We start from the raw sequence: 13,540 nt of genomic DNA, 5'->3' as shown, positions 1-13,540 counted from the left end.
TGGCTCAGTTAATAAACGATTTATCTTTGAAAGTTGAAGAAAAAAAAAAAAATTAACAATTTGATGTGACCACTGACACTGATTACTGATATTATTAAAAAACAGTTTTTGATGTTTGAAATATTCCAGCCTCCGGCCACTCCAGATCCACTCAGACAGATTCTTCACCGGGCATCATGTCCACATCATCTCTGTCCCTCTCTGAGGACAATGTAGAGAGGCGGTCATGCAGAGAGTTGATGAGCCTCAGCAGCAGAGGCTCGTACAGCGTCATATGGAGGTGGAGTGGTGATGGATCAGATCGCCCAAACCAACAGGGCAACCGGTGTTTGTCCAGGTCCGACAGCCTCGAAGAGTGGATGTGCCCTCCGCTGCCGGGTCAAGTTCCTGTCGGGCCGTCAGAGACTTCAAATGGCCGAACTGCTCAGGGTGCCGTGGAGGAGGCTTCTCCTGTGAACAAGAGCTCAACAGGTGAGAGTGAAATAAGGCTGGGCGGTGTAAAGTGTACAGATAGAGATTCTGATATTTCATGTGTTAAACTGGCTCAAGTTTTTTACATGTTAACGTCTGGTCACATTTACTGTTGCTCAGCAATATTTAGCTGAAATTGGACATTTTTCCATTACTTTGGATTTATAACATTACAGATAGAAGAATTTAACAGTAAAATTTAAGTTATGTCATTATATCATTGTTTAATTTGATGTCAGAGATGTTTCTAATAGTTGTTTTCAATTGTTTTTCTACATTTCAGAAGAACCTACAGAATGTCGGAAGAGGAAAGGATTTGGTTCTGTCTTCCAGAGGCTTTGGAAGGCTTTGAAGAGTCCTTTCGGCTGCTGTTTCCACAGTAGTGCTGTGGATGTTGTGGAGCCTTTTGTCCCTCCAGCAGATCTGGAGCCAGAGCCTGATCCTGAGCCGTCACCTGCTCCAGATCACTCCGCCGTCAAGACAAATAACGGTAAATCGACAGTCATTATTTCTCCAACAGCACTGATATTTTTAAAAAGAAACAAAGGATCTATCAAGCTCATATTTTTCTGTTTGTTTTCAGAGTCCTTTGAGTCTCTCTATAACGTGGGAGAGATGATTGGATCTGGAGGATTTGGCAGGGTGTACGAGGGAACACGCAGATTTGACTCCAAAAAGGTAAATCTTACCGAACTGTACAAACATGTTGCTCTTGCGTGCATCAAAACATATTTAAAACATTTAACAGATGGTTTAACACTTGGATCAAGGTCAGCTGCTTGAATAATTTTCCTGTTATTGAATTTTTTTTTCAGGTTGCCATCAAGCGGATGCGCAAGACTGACAACAATCGTTACCTTGATATTGTAAGTTGGCCAAAACCTAAAATGTGTATTTAGTTGTTTAAGTGCAGATTACTGTAGTTAATACACCTGTAGGAAGCATTAGGTGTAAATGTAACAGACAAATAAGCCTAGAAACACCAAATGACCAAAAAGACTACGCATCTGAAAAGATCAAAGAAAAGTATATTTAAAAATAATATGTTTTCTTCAGATTTTTACCCAGCTAACCTTCTGTCTACTACTTTTCTCTAGCCTGGGCATCCCGAACCTCTCGTTACAGAAGTGGCGCTGCTGCTGATGATGAGCCGAGAACCCATAAGCCCCTACATAATACAACTATACGAGTGGTTTGAACATCCTCGAAAATTCACTCTGGTCATGGAGTTCCCTGAACCCTGCGAGAGCTTGCTGGACTTCATCGTTCGTCATCCTCAACTGGACGAAACAACAGCGCAGGGTCATCATGCGACAGGCTGTGCTGGCAGTACAACACTGCGTTGAGCATGGTGTTTTTCATAATGACGTTCATGCGCAGAACTTCCTGTTGAAGAAAAACACGTTAGAGCTCAAGCTGATAGACTTTGGCTGCGGTCAGCTGTTGAGCAGCGATGGCTACGAGAGGAACATATACCGTGGTGAGCGTTTTGGGAGTGAATGTAGTGAGCTTACTGATTATTTGATGCTTTAAAAAAAGCTCAACAATGTGCAAATGTCCTGCTTACAGGAATACTGGATTACTGCCCACCTGAAGTCTTGACAGACCCTCGATTTCACGCCGTCCCAGCGAATGTCTGGTCTCTAGGAGTGCTGCTGTATGAGATGGTGAACGCATGTTCTCCTTTTCAGGACAGAGCGGAAATCGCACAAGCCAAAGTTACATTTCAAAACTCCAGCTTATCCAAAGGTGAGTGAATAATATTGAAAACATTGATAAACACACACATAAAGCAAAGGCTCTGCACAGAAACAGTTAAAGGTGAAGTATGGAACATTTTACATTACATTAATCATGTTTTAGGTGCTGTTTTCATAGATGCTGATCACATGGTCATGACTAACCAGCTCTCTCCTTATTAAAATGTGTACAGAATGCAGAGATCTGATTAGCCAGTGCCTAACCCGGGATCCAACTAAACGGCCGACGTTAGAGCAGATGTTACAACATAAATGGATTAGAAATGATGTAGACTGGAGAAGTTCAGGAGATTCACTCCATCAGTGATTACAGGTGTGAGGAAGTGTAACAGACAGAGTAGATTATTATCATTTGCCTTCAATTCTGGATTGTTTCTAGTGAGATTTTCAAATTTGTCTTCACTGTAATGTTCTTCACATTAATAAACAGGAAAATAACAGAATCATTGATGCAAACAGAATTCAGTTCTGTTGTAAATCAGTTCTGAATCATTCATGAGTTGACTCGTTCATTTAATCTTTGTATTGGATAGGAAACAACAGACTTGCTGTCGTCGGTGGAGGGCTTGAACTCGAGATTTGACTGAAGCCTGAAGTCCAACCCCAGCCTGACAGGAACTCAGAGCCGCCGCACCAGAGACTCAGAGCCTGTCCACGTCTGAGAAGAACACGAGAGACGACAAGACTGGAGAGAATCAAGTCATTACAGACACATGTGCTTCGTTCTAAAATGTCAAGACGAGTCTTTATTTATGACCAATCTGTCTGTGACTGTATATGTATATATGTATATAAAATCTCTATATGACCCCTTTGAATAAATGTTTTTAGTTGCATAAATACTACATGGTTGCAAGCTTCAGTGCATTGTAGAGCCTGTCATAACAAAACATAATCCTACAATAAATGAGACTATAAATGGACAATAATAATAATAATAATTTGGTGCACTATCCACTATTCATGTATTAGAAAGATTTAGGTCAATCTTGAAGCTTATAGGAATAGTTACCCAAAAACACAAAGTTCTGTCATGAAACTCTAGATGGCACAGGCTGATAGGTCCTAAACTCAGTCTGCTTGCAATCACATCATTCTCTTTAGGGCACAGCTGATTGGTTCCTGCTGTATCAGTAGCCAATGAGCTCGCTTGCCCAACCTTCAAGTACTTTGATAGCATTTGCTGTAGTTGCAGCGCGCTTTCAGAAACCTCCCACCTTCCCCAGCTCCACCTGTATAGATCTGCCATGGGTAATTCATGAATGCAATACTGTGCAGCAGCAGAATGTCTGTTTATGTATTGGCAGTAGCAAGTCCTGAACTCACTTTCCAGCAGCAGATCTATTCCACCAAGACTAAACATGTCAACATTGTCATATCCATTACCATGACAAACACACTGAAAGTTTTCATGACAGAAATTTTATCATTGTCTGCTTGCAATCACATCATTCTCTTTAGGGCACAGCTGATTGGTTCCTGCTGTATCAGTAGCCAATGAGCACGCTTGCTCAACCTTCACACAAAAACAATTTCCAAAATGTTGACAAGGCTAAGTTTAATATAACATCTTTTTAACTTATAACATGAAAGTAAGGTTAATAATATAACTTAGAGAACAAAATTTTCAGTTTTACTCAAATTAGGGTGATGCAAAAATGAGTACACCCCACTGAAAGTCTCTGGAGCAAAGCTAAATTTTAGACTATAAATGTCTAATTTAACAAGAATTCAACCACAGGTGAGTCTAATTATTCATTACACAGGTGTCCAGCAGACAGTTGACTATAAAAGGGTGTTAAAACCCCTTTCCCATTTCATGCTGTCAGCAATGGCTACGTGTTCATCAAACAGCTGTGGTAAGTCGGATCAGTCTACAAACATGGTGAGGCATGTCATCCTCTCCTTTTATTGTAACGTGTTGTGCCTGTCACATGCATAGTATAGCTTTCTCTGTCAGCGACGAGGGATTTACATGTCATAAACAGGGCTGGGTAGGTTACTTTTAAACTGTATTTTACTACAGATTACAAAATACATGCTTTAAAAAGTAATTTGTAACGTATTTCGTTAGATTACCCAAGTTTTGTAACTTAATCTAAATACTTTAGAATACTTTGGAATACTATTAAGTATGTAACACACACAAAAAAAAGGTAATTACAAGTTTTTCTCACCATTCTGACTTTTTTCTCAGAAGTGCATGATATGAAGTTGCAATTGCGAGTTATAAAGTCAGAATTCTGAGATATAAACTCGCAATTTCCCAGAAAAAAGTCAGAATCACAAGAAAAGAAGTCAGAATTGTGAGATTTCGTGCAATTGCAAGAAAAACGTCAGAACTGCACGTTTTTAATCACACAATTCTGACTTTATAACTTGCATTTACGAGTTTATATCTCCCAATTCTGACTTTATAAAATGCAATGCAGTTTAAATCTTGCAATTCTGAGAAAAAAGTCAGAATTGTGAGTAAAAAGTTGCAATTACCATTTTTTACAGTTACAAGGGACTCACAAACAACTATTGCAAAACATGAAAACAGTTGTGGATTATCAGGTAATGACAGGACAGTTAAGATTCAAGGGTATATACATTTTTGAATGGGGCAATTTTTATAAATTCAGTCATTTTGTCTTGTGGAATATATGTAAACATATTTTATGTGAAATATCTTATTCAGGACAGTACTAAATAAAAATAACTTGCAATTTTTATGATCCCTTTTATTTTGTTAAAATTATTAAAATGTTGCATATTCTGCAAGGGGAATGAAACTTATGAGCAGAAATGCAGCTGATGCTTTTGCAGACTGTCAGAGTCAGTCTTTTTACATTAATTACCCGTCACAGTTTACATTAATGTTTAAATGAAATTCAAAGTGATTACTTTGGTAATCTAAAATACTTTTCAAGTGTAACTGTAATTTGATTACCAACCATTTAAAATGTAACTGTAATGAAATACAGTTACTCAAATTTTGTATTTTAAATACGTAACTAAGTTACATGTATTTCGTTACACCCCAACCCTGGTCATAAATGTAGGGAAATAGTCAGGCTGACAGAGAAAATCTCAGAATTAGAGACACGCATCCAAACTTTAATCAAGGATAGTAAGAATGCAAGGGCTTTAGATACTGTTTTGGATGCGGCTAGCTTAGTGAACTCTGTACATTGTTCGGTTCCGGCTGTAGAGCCTGCGCAGCAGGGCAATTGGGTAACGGTGAGGCAGCACAGCCGAGGAAAACACCACTCTTCCGTTCCAATAAGAACATCAAACAGGTTCTCCCCACTCAGTGATACACCCACTGAGAATCCTGTTGAAAGTGCCCTAGTTATTGGTGATTCTATCACACGGAACGTCAAAATAGAGACACCAGCCACCATAGTCACATGTTTGCCAGGAGCCAGAGCACCTGACATCAAAGCAAATTTAAAAGTGCTGGCTAATTCTAAACGTAAATACTCTAAAATTATAATTCACGTCGGCACTAATGATGTTCGACTTCGCCAGTCAGAGATCACTAAAATTAACATTAAAGAGGTCTGTGAACTCGCAAGTACAATGTCAGAAACAGTAATTTGCTCTGGCCCTCTTCCTGTTCGTCGGAGTGATGAGATTATCATCACTCAATAGCTGGTTGTCTAAGTGGTGTCTACAGAATAATATAGGTTTCATAGACAATCGGAAAAGTTTTTGGGGCAGACCTGACCTGTTGAAAAGAGATGGTATTCATCCCTCCTGGGATGGTGCTGCTCTTCTCTCTAGTAATATGGCACATAGTCTTAGAGCTGAAACATGACAAACTGGGGCCCAGGTCAGGAAGCAGACATACTGGCTAAACCGACCATCTGCTAGCTGCCTCACGTCACAGAAGTCAGATAATTCCCAACACATAGAAACTCTTCCACCTAGATATTATCACATAGAGACTGTGTCTGTACCCCGAATTAGTAAAAACAAAAAACTTCCAAACCCATTTAAGGGTAAAAATGTAAGTGATGTTCAACAAATAAAAAATAAAGATAATACTGATAAACAAATGATAAAGCTTGGGTTGCTGAATATTAGTTGCCTTTCTTCAAAAGCACTTATTGTAAATTATATTATCACAGACAATAATCTAGATTATCACAGACAATAATCAGACAATAATCTGCTGTGTTTGACAGAAACCTGGCTAAAACCAGATGATTACATTACTTTAAATGAGTCTAGCCCTCAAGGTTACGATTATCGACACAATCCTCATCAGAAAGGCAAAGGGGGAGGTGTTGCTGTAATTTATAGTAATATTTACAGTATTACTCAAAAGTCTTTCAAATATAATTACTTCAAAGTGATGGTACTTTATGTAACGTTATGTAAGTTGACATTTGTGCTGGCTACTGTGTACAGGCCACCAGGACACCATACAGACTTTATCAAGAAATTTGATTTTCTATCAGAGTTAGTACTAGCTGCGGATAAAGTCCTTGTTGTTGGTAATTTTAATATCCATGTAGATAATGAAAAAGACGCATTTGGATTGGCATTTACAGACATTCTAAACTCTATTGGACAGCACAGAAGTAATGACTTTATGACTTTATGAACTATACTTGCAAGATTGACAATATTAGAGAGAAAATTGTAACCATGCAACCGTCTACTACAGTATCGTGTCAGACAGTGCATTGTAGTGTCCCTGAGGAAAAATTCAATTCATTCGCTGCTTTAGGAGAGGAAGAATTGTCTAAACTTGTTAAATCATCAAAATCAACAACATGTATGTTAAACCCTATACCGACTAAACTATTGAAAGAGATGCTTCCAGAGGTCATAGATCCTCTTCTTAATATCGTTAATTCATCTTTATCACTAGGATACGTACCAAAAACTTTTAAGATGGCTATTATTAAACCTCTTATTAAAAAAACACAACTTGTTTCTAGAGGATTAGTCAATTACAGGCCGATCTCAAATCTCACTTTTCTGTCAAAAATACTAGAAAAGGCAGTATCATCACAACTATGTTCCTTTTTAGAAAGAAATGGTATCTGTGAGAATTTCCAGTCAGGATTTAGACCGTACCATAGTACTGAGACTGCTCTCATTAGAGTCACTAATGATATGCTCTTAACATCAGATCGTGGTTGTATCTCTGTATTAGTGTTACTGGATCTTAGTGCTGCATTTGACACTATCGATCACAACATTCTTTTAAATAGACATTGTCATGGTTCAAATCATACTTACCAAAAACTTCTTCACGTAATAACCTAGAATACTGTCTAACACTTGATGGTGTTGTATTTATGCATGATAAGGTGCAGATAAAGGCTCAGGACGCACGCATTACTTATATTAACAGGAAACTTTACTCTCCATTTCTCAGGCACAGAACATGAGCACTAGCTCGTCACAGTAACATCCACATAGTCGAAACACCCATATCTAATTGGCAGATAGAAGAACCAATAGGAATAAGGCATATATCAATTCAGACATGTGATTGGCTTTTGCTTAAACATAAGAACACTACAGATGGCTGCTCTGTTAAGTCTTCGTCGTCAGTTAGGAACCTGGGTGTGCTCTTTGATACCAATCTTTCATTTGAAGGCCATGTTTCTAGCATCTGTAAAACCACATTCTTCCATCTTAAAAATGTATCTAAACTACGACATATGCTCTCAATGAAAAATGCAGAACAGTTAGTTCATGCGTTCATGACCTCAAGGCTAGATTACTGTAACGCTCTACTGGGTGGTTGCCCAGGAAGTATGACCATATTAGCCCGGTTCTGTCAACACTACATTGGCTTCCTGTTAAACGTCGTATAGATTTTAAAATCTTGCTAATTACTTACAAAGCACTAAATGGTTTATCTCCCCAGTACCTAAGCAAACTCTTAATGCATTATAGTCCTTCACGTCTATTGCGATCTCAGAATTCAGGCCAATTAATAATACCTAGAATATCAAAATCAACCGCAGGCGGTAGATCCTTATCCTATTTTGCACCTAAACTCTGGAACAATCTTCCTAGCATTGTTCGGGAAGCAGACACACTCTGTCAGTTTAAATCTAGACTAAAAACGCATCTCTTTAACCTGGCATACACATAACACATTATCAATTTATATTCTCAAATCCGTTAAAGGATTGTTAGGCTGCATAAATTTGGTCAGCCGGAACCGGGAACACTTCCTATAACACCAGATGTACTCGTTACATCAGAAGAAGAATGGCTTCTACGCTAATATTAGTCTCTCTGTTTATCCCGAGGTTTACCGTAGTCAGCCGGATCCGGGCCGTATCCAGGTGAGATCGAGGACCTGCGCCTTGACACAACGCAGCCCTGAAGTGTCAGCAGAGATTGAGTCAACTAGATCCACTGTGAAGGCCTCAACGACACGACAGCCAGTGGCACAGTTCCTCTACAAACCATCTGTACCACTGTGATGAATACGATCCTCAACTGGATGGAACTGGAATAAATATTTTGATTGTTCTGAATCATAACAAAGCACTGTTCGCCAGAGGAGAACTGGCCCCCCGACTAAGCCTGGTTTCTCCCAAGGTTTTTTTTCTCCATTTTTAACACCTGTTTGCCACCTGATGTCACCTGTTGGAGTTTGGGTTCCTTGCCGCTGTCGCCTTTGGCTTGCTTAGTTGGGGACACTTGACATTTGATATTCAACAGTGTTTTGATCTGCCTGCATTGACAGCATTGTATGCGAACTGAACTGAGCTGGATGATGACATCACTGTTTACTCCAGTACTGAATTTACTTAAGATGGATACTGACACCATTTTCTTTAAGAGCTGCTGTGCAGCCAAAATTATATACCAGTTATCACTGTAAAGCTGCTTTGACACAATCTGCATTGTAAAAAGCGCTATATAAATAAAGGTGACTTGACTTGACTTGACTATAAAGGTTACCCATAGTTCAGCTTGTCAGATTGAAGAGGCCACAAGATCAAAATGTACTGCCTGGGGGACAAAATAGCCGACTATCATGGGTTACTGTGTGAAAACTTTCTGCACTTTTTTTATTGATAAGGTCACTTCCACTAGAGCTCTTATTTCATGTTCTGGGTCTTATTTCATGTTCTTATTTCACATTCTGTCCTCTGTTCCTCTGTTTTTGACAGGTTTGAGCCTGTGACCTTGTCTGTGCTACAGGAGATTGTTGATCATTTAAAGCCCTCAGGTTCTCCACATGATGCTGTTCCTCCTCAACTTTTTTAAAGAGGTCTTTCCTACTGTAGGGCCCTCTGTTCTTGCAGTTGTTAATAGCAGTCTGTCCTCAGGTGTGGTTCCTAAAATTTTAAACACGCAGTAGTGCAACCTCTGATTAAAAAACCTGGTCTGGATCCTGTAGATCTTGTAAATTTCAGGCCTATTTCCAAACTACCTTTTCTTTCAAAAATCCTTGAAAAGATCAATTAATGGCCTTTTTGAAAGGCCACAATATTCTTGAAATTTTCCAGTCCGGTTTTAAAACTTTGCACAGCACGGAATCTGCTCTTTTAAAAGTTTTTAATGATATCTTTTTAGCTACTGACTCTGGTGATTGTGTTGTTTTTGTGCTTCTTGATTTAACTGCTGCATTTGACACTGTGGACCATGAAATCCTGATCTCACATTTGGAGCAGTGGGTGGGCATCAAGGGCATAGCGCTCGAATGATTTACTTGGAAGGTCGGACTTTCTGTGTCAGCTGTGGTGACTCTGAGTCCTCCTCTGCTCCTCTCTCTTGTGGGGTCCCACAGGGCTCAGTTTAAGGCCCTCTTCTCTTCTCTCTGTATTTGCTCCTGCTAGGTTCAATAATCAGGAAGCATGGCATGTCTTTCCCTTTTTACGCAGACGATAGCCAGATTTATGTGCCTCTTAAAAAGAACGACACTGTCAGACCGTTACTCTAGTGTCTTGACGATATACATGCCTGGTTGTCTCTTAACTTTTTAAGTTTTAATGTAAAAAAGACAGAGGTGATGGTTTTTGGTGGCACCATTGGGACCTCTTCTGTTGATTTGGGAGCCTTGGTCCAGTACAACTAACCAACCATTACTAGGGGTTAAAATCGACTCTGACCTTAAGCTTGACAGTCAGATCAGAGCAGTCGTTAAATCTAGCTTTTTTCAATTGAGGCAGCTGGCCAAAATAAAGCCATTTCTTTCAAGGCAACACTTTGTGACAGTAATCCACGCCTTTGTCACCACTCGGCTGGATTACTGTAACGCACTGTATGTGGGGGTTAGTGGGTCTTCTGTTGCTCGTCTGCAGATGGTACAAAACGCTGCAGCACGCCTGTTAACTGGAACATGCAAATACGAGCACATTTCCCCTATTTTAACCCTTACTTCGCTGCCCATACATTTCAGGATCCATTTTAAAATTCTCTTGAGCTTACACCCTTATACACCCACCAGTTCTCTCAGGTCAGCTGATCAACTGCTCCTGAATGTGCCCAAAACAAAACGTAAGCTCAGAGGGGACCGTGCCTTTGCTGTGGCAGCTCCTAAACTGTGGAATGATCTGCCTCTGCCCACTAGACAGGCCTCTTCATTGTCTTCTTTTAAGTCGCTTCTTAAAACCCACCTTTTCTCTTTGGCCTTTGACACTTGATTTTGACGTTTGTTTCTTAATTTGTTTTAATTGTATTCTATGTTTTGTATGAGTTGGGTATTTTATGTTTATATATTCTTCTGTACAGAACTTTGGTCTACTTCGGTTGTTTTAAAGTGCTCTATAAATAAAGTTTGATTGATTGATTGATTGATTGATTGATTACTGTAAGCAGGTTCCGGGACGTTTGTCATGTGATTAGCACAAGAATCATCAAGGACACGAGGCCTTGAACTTGTGCCAGATATTTTGAGGAAATATTCTGAGACGGCTAGTGTTAGTGTCCTACCATGAGGTTTTATTATCAACCCAGAAGCACCACATCTAGGAGCCAGTCCAGATGGATGAGTGCGCGATCCACCTGAAACCGTCCCAATCGGACTAGTGGAGGTAAAAAGCACATCTGCTGCCAACACTGATCAGGTTTCATTTATGAAAATTCAAAGAGGACAAGCCAAACTCAAAGAGACCCACAGGTACTACTGGCAGGTTCAAGGCCAGCTTGCAGTGACTGCTCTACAGTCAGTCATGTGACTTTGTGACCGACACAAAACCAGATTTCACAATACAGAGGATCTGGCAAGATGATTCCTTCAATGAAAGACAAGCTAGACATGTACTATTATAATGTTTACATGGATGTGTATCTTTCAGTGGTCTGAATGGACAGTTTCTGTTCATATTATAGTAAATGACCATTGGATTCATTCTTATATTATTATATTGTGTATTTTACATAACATGAATGCATAATTATATTTTGTATTAGATTTTTTTGTGACAGATATTACATACATTGCATTTGATACTGTAATGATGGGTCAACAGAATGGGGATCCATTTGCAGCTTTATTTAAGAATAGTATACACACAGGTAAGGGCAGAGGCAGAGACGAAAACGGGGACAGGCAATGGTCGAGGCAGGAGGCAGACAAACAGTATCAGGAAGCAGGCAGAGATCAGGGCAGGCGGCAAACAAACACAGTCCAGTAAGCAGGCAAGGATCAAGGCAGGCAGCAGAGAATCACAAGAGGTAAACAGTCCAAACGGCAACAGTATAACAATTCACAGAAAACGCTTAGAAATGATCACCGGGGCAAATCAAGACTTCGCAGTGTGTGTGTGTGTGCATGCTGCTTAAATAGTGTGAGTGTGATGTGGTGCAGGTGTGTGTGCAATCAGTCCCAGGAATGAGGGCCTATGGGAAATGTAGTCTGAATGATGGTTATCAATATTCCGGTGAAGGCTCCCTCCGGTGGTGCGGGGGAGGAAGTGCGGGAGCCTCACTTGTGACAGAGCCCCCCCCCCTGCGAGCGGCTCCAGACGCGAGGAGGCGGACGACGCCGGGGTCTACCACGTGGTCGAGGGGCCGGTCTCTCCGGATGCGTCCTGTGAAACTCTTCTGTGAGTGAGGGGTCCAGGATATCATCCACATCGACCCAGGATCGCTCCTCCGGGCCGTACCCCTCCCAGTCGACTAGGTACTGAAGTCTCCCACCCCGGCGCCTGGAATCGAGTAGTTCTCGAACTTGGTAAGCCTCCTCGCCTTCGATCAGCATGGGTGGGGGGTTGCGGGCCTCGACTCCCTCCGACTCCCCCCTCGGACCACCAGAGGGTTTCAGCAAAGACACATGGATAGTGGGAGAAACACGGTAGTTAGTGGGTAGGTCTAATCGGAATGACACGGGTGTAATTTGTTTAATAATTTGAAAAGGCCCTACAAACCTGGGACTGAGCTTTCTGCATGGAAGTCGGAGGCGAAGATCTCGTGTGGATAGCCAGACCCATTGGCCCACGGTGTACTCTGGACTGGGACGCCGGTGACGATTGGCCTGTACCTCCTGCCTTCTCACAGCGCGCTGCAGATTGTGATGGGCGAGGTCCCAGGTCTCCTCACTGCGTTGCAGCCACTCTGTCACGGATGGTAGGTTGGTCGGTTCACCGGACCAAGGGAAAAGTGGTGGCTGGTAGCCAAGTACACATTTGATGGGAGTCACTCCGGTGGCGGTTTTCTGGAGAGAGTTTTGTGCGTATTCCGCCCACATCAGGTAACGACTCCAGTCGTTTTGATTTTGTTGGCAGTAAGTGCGTAGGAATCTGGTGAGCTCTTGGTTCATGCGCTCTGTTTGGCCATTGGATTCGGGGTGGTATCCTGATGTGAGACTGACATTGACATTCAGGTGTTTAAAGAAAGCTGCCCATACCCGGGATGTGAACTGTGGCCCTCTGTCTGATACAATGTCCTCAGGCAGGCCGTAGAAACGGAATACGTAGTTGCAGAGGGTCTCTGCTGTTTCAAAAGCAGATGGTAGTTTGGGTAGTGGAATGAGTCGACAGGCTTTAGAGAATCGGTCCACAACCGTGAGAATGGTGGTGTGGCCACGGGACACAGGGAGGTCGGTGACGAAGTCAATTGCTATGTGGGACCAGGGGCGTTGAGGAATGGGCAGTGGCTGTAACAAACCGGAGGATACTTGACGGGATGGTTTTGAGGTTTGACAGGTTGTGCAGTTTTTTACGAACTGAGTGGTCTCTGCTAGCATGGTGTCCCACCAGAACCGGTTCTGTAACAGATGGAGTGTGGCAGTAATACCCAGGTGACCAGAACTGGGAAGAGCATGAACTTGATACAGTAATTTGCTGCGGAGGGCTTCTGGTACAAACGTGCGACCTGGTGGGCATTCTGGGGGT

At 41.4% G+C, this 13,540-nt stretch overlaps 2 protein-coding genes across 7 annotated transcripts in view; both read left to right on the top strand.

Annotated features, from left to right (window-relative positions):
• Positions 1-3,119, top strand: part of LOC127519128 (serine/threonine-protein kinase pim-2-like) — a 28,175-nt gene extending 25,056 nt beyond the window's left edge. The window contains exon 10 of the mRNA XM_051906596.1: positions 2,765-3,119. The gene's annotated coding sequence lies outside the window, so the exon portion shown is untranslated. The remainder of the gene's footprint in view (positions 1-2,764) is intronic.
• The window catches only part of LOC127519130 (serine/threonine-protein kinase MARK1-like), a 70,216-nt gene that overhangs the window by 24,197 nt on the left and 32,479 nt on the right, over positions 1-13,540 (top strand). The gene's annotated exons all lie outside the window — the stretch shown is intronic.

This window comes from Ctenopharyngodon idella, chromosome 9 (assembly GCF_019924925.1).
Source record: "Ctenopharyngodon idella isolate HZGC_01 chromosome 9, HZGC01, whole genome shotgun sequence".
NCBI classification, from domain to species: domain Eukaryota; kingdom Metazoa; phylum Chordata; class Actinopteri; order Cypriniformes; family Xenocyprididae; genus Ctenopharyngodon; species Ctenopharyngodon idella.
The sequence above is the reverse complement of the archived record's forward strand: the minus strand, read 5'-3'. Positions and strand labels throughout refer to the sequence as shown.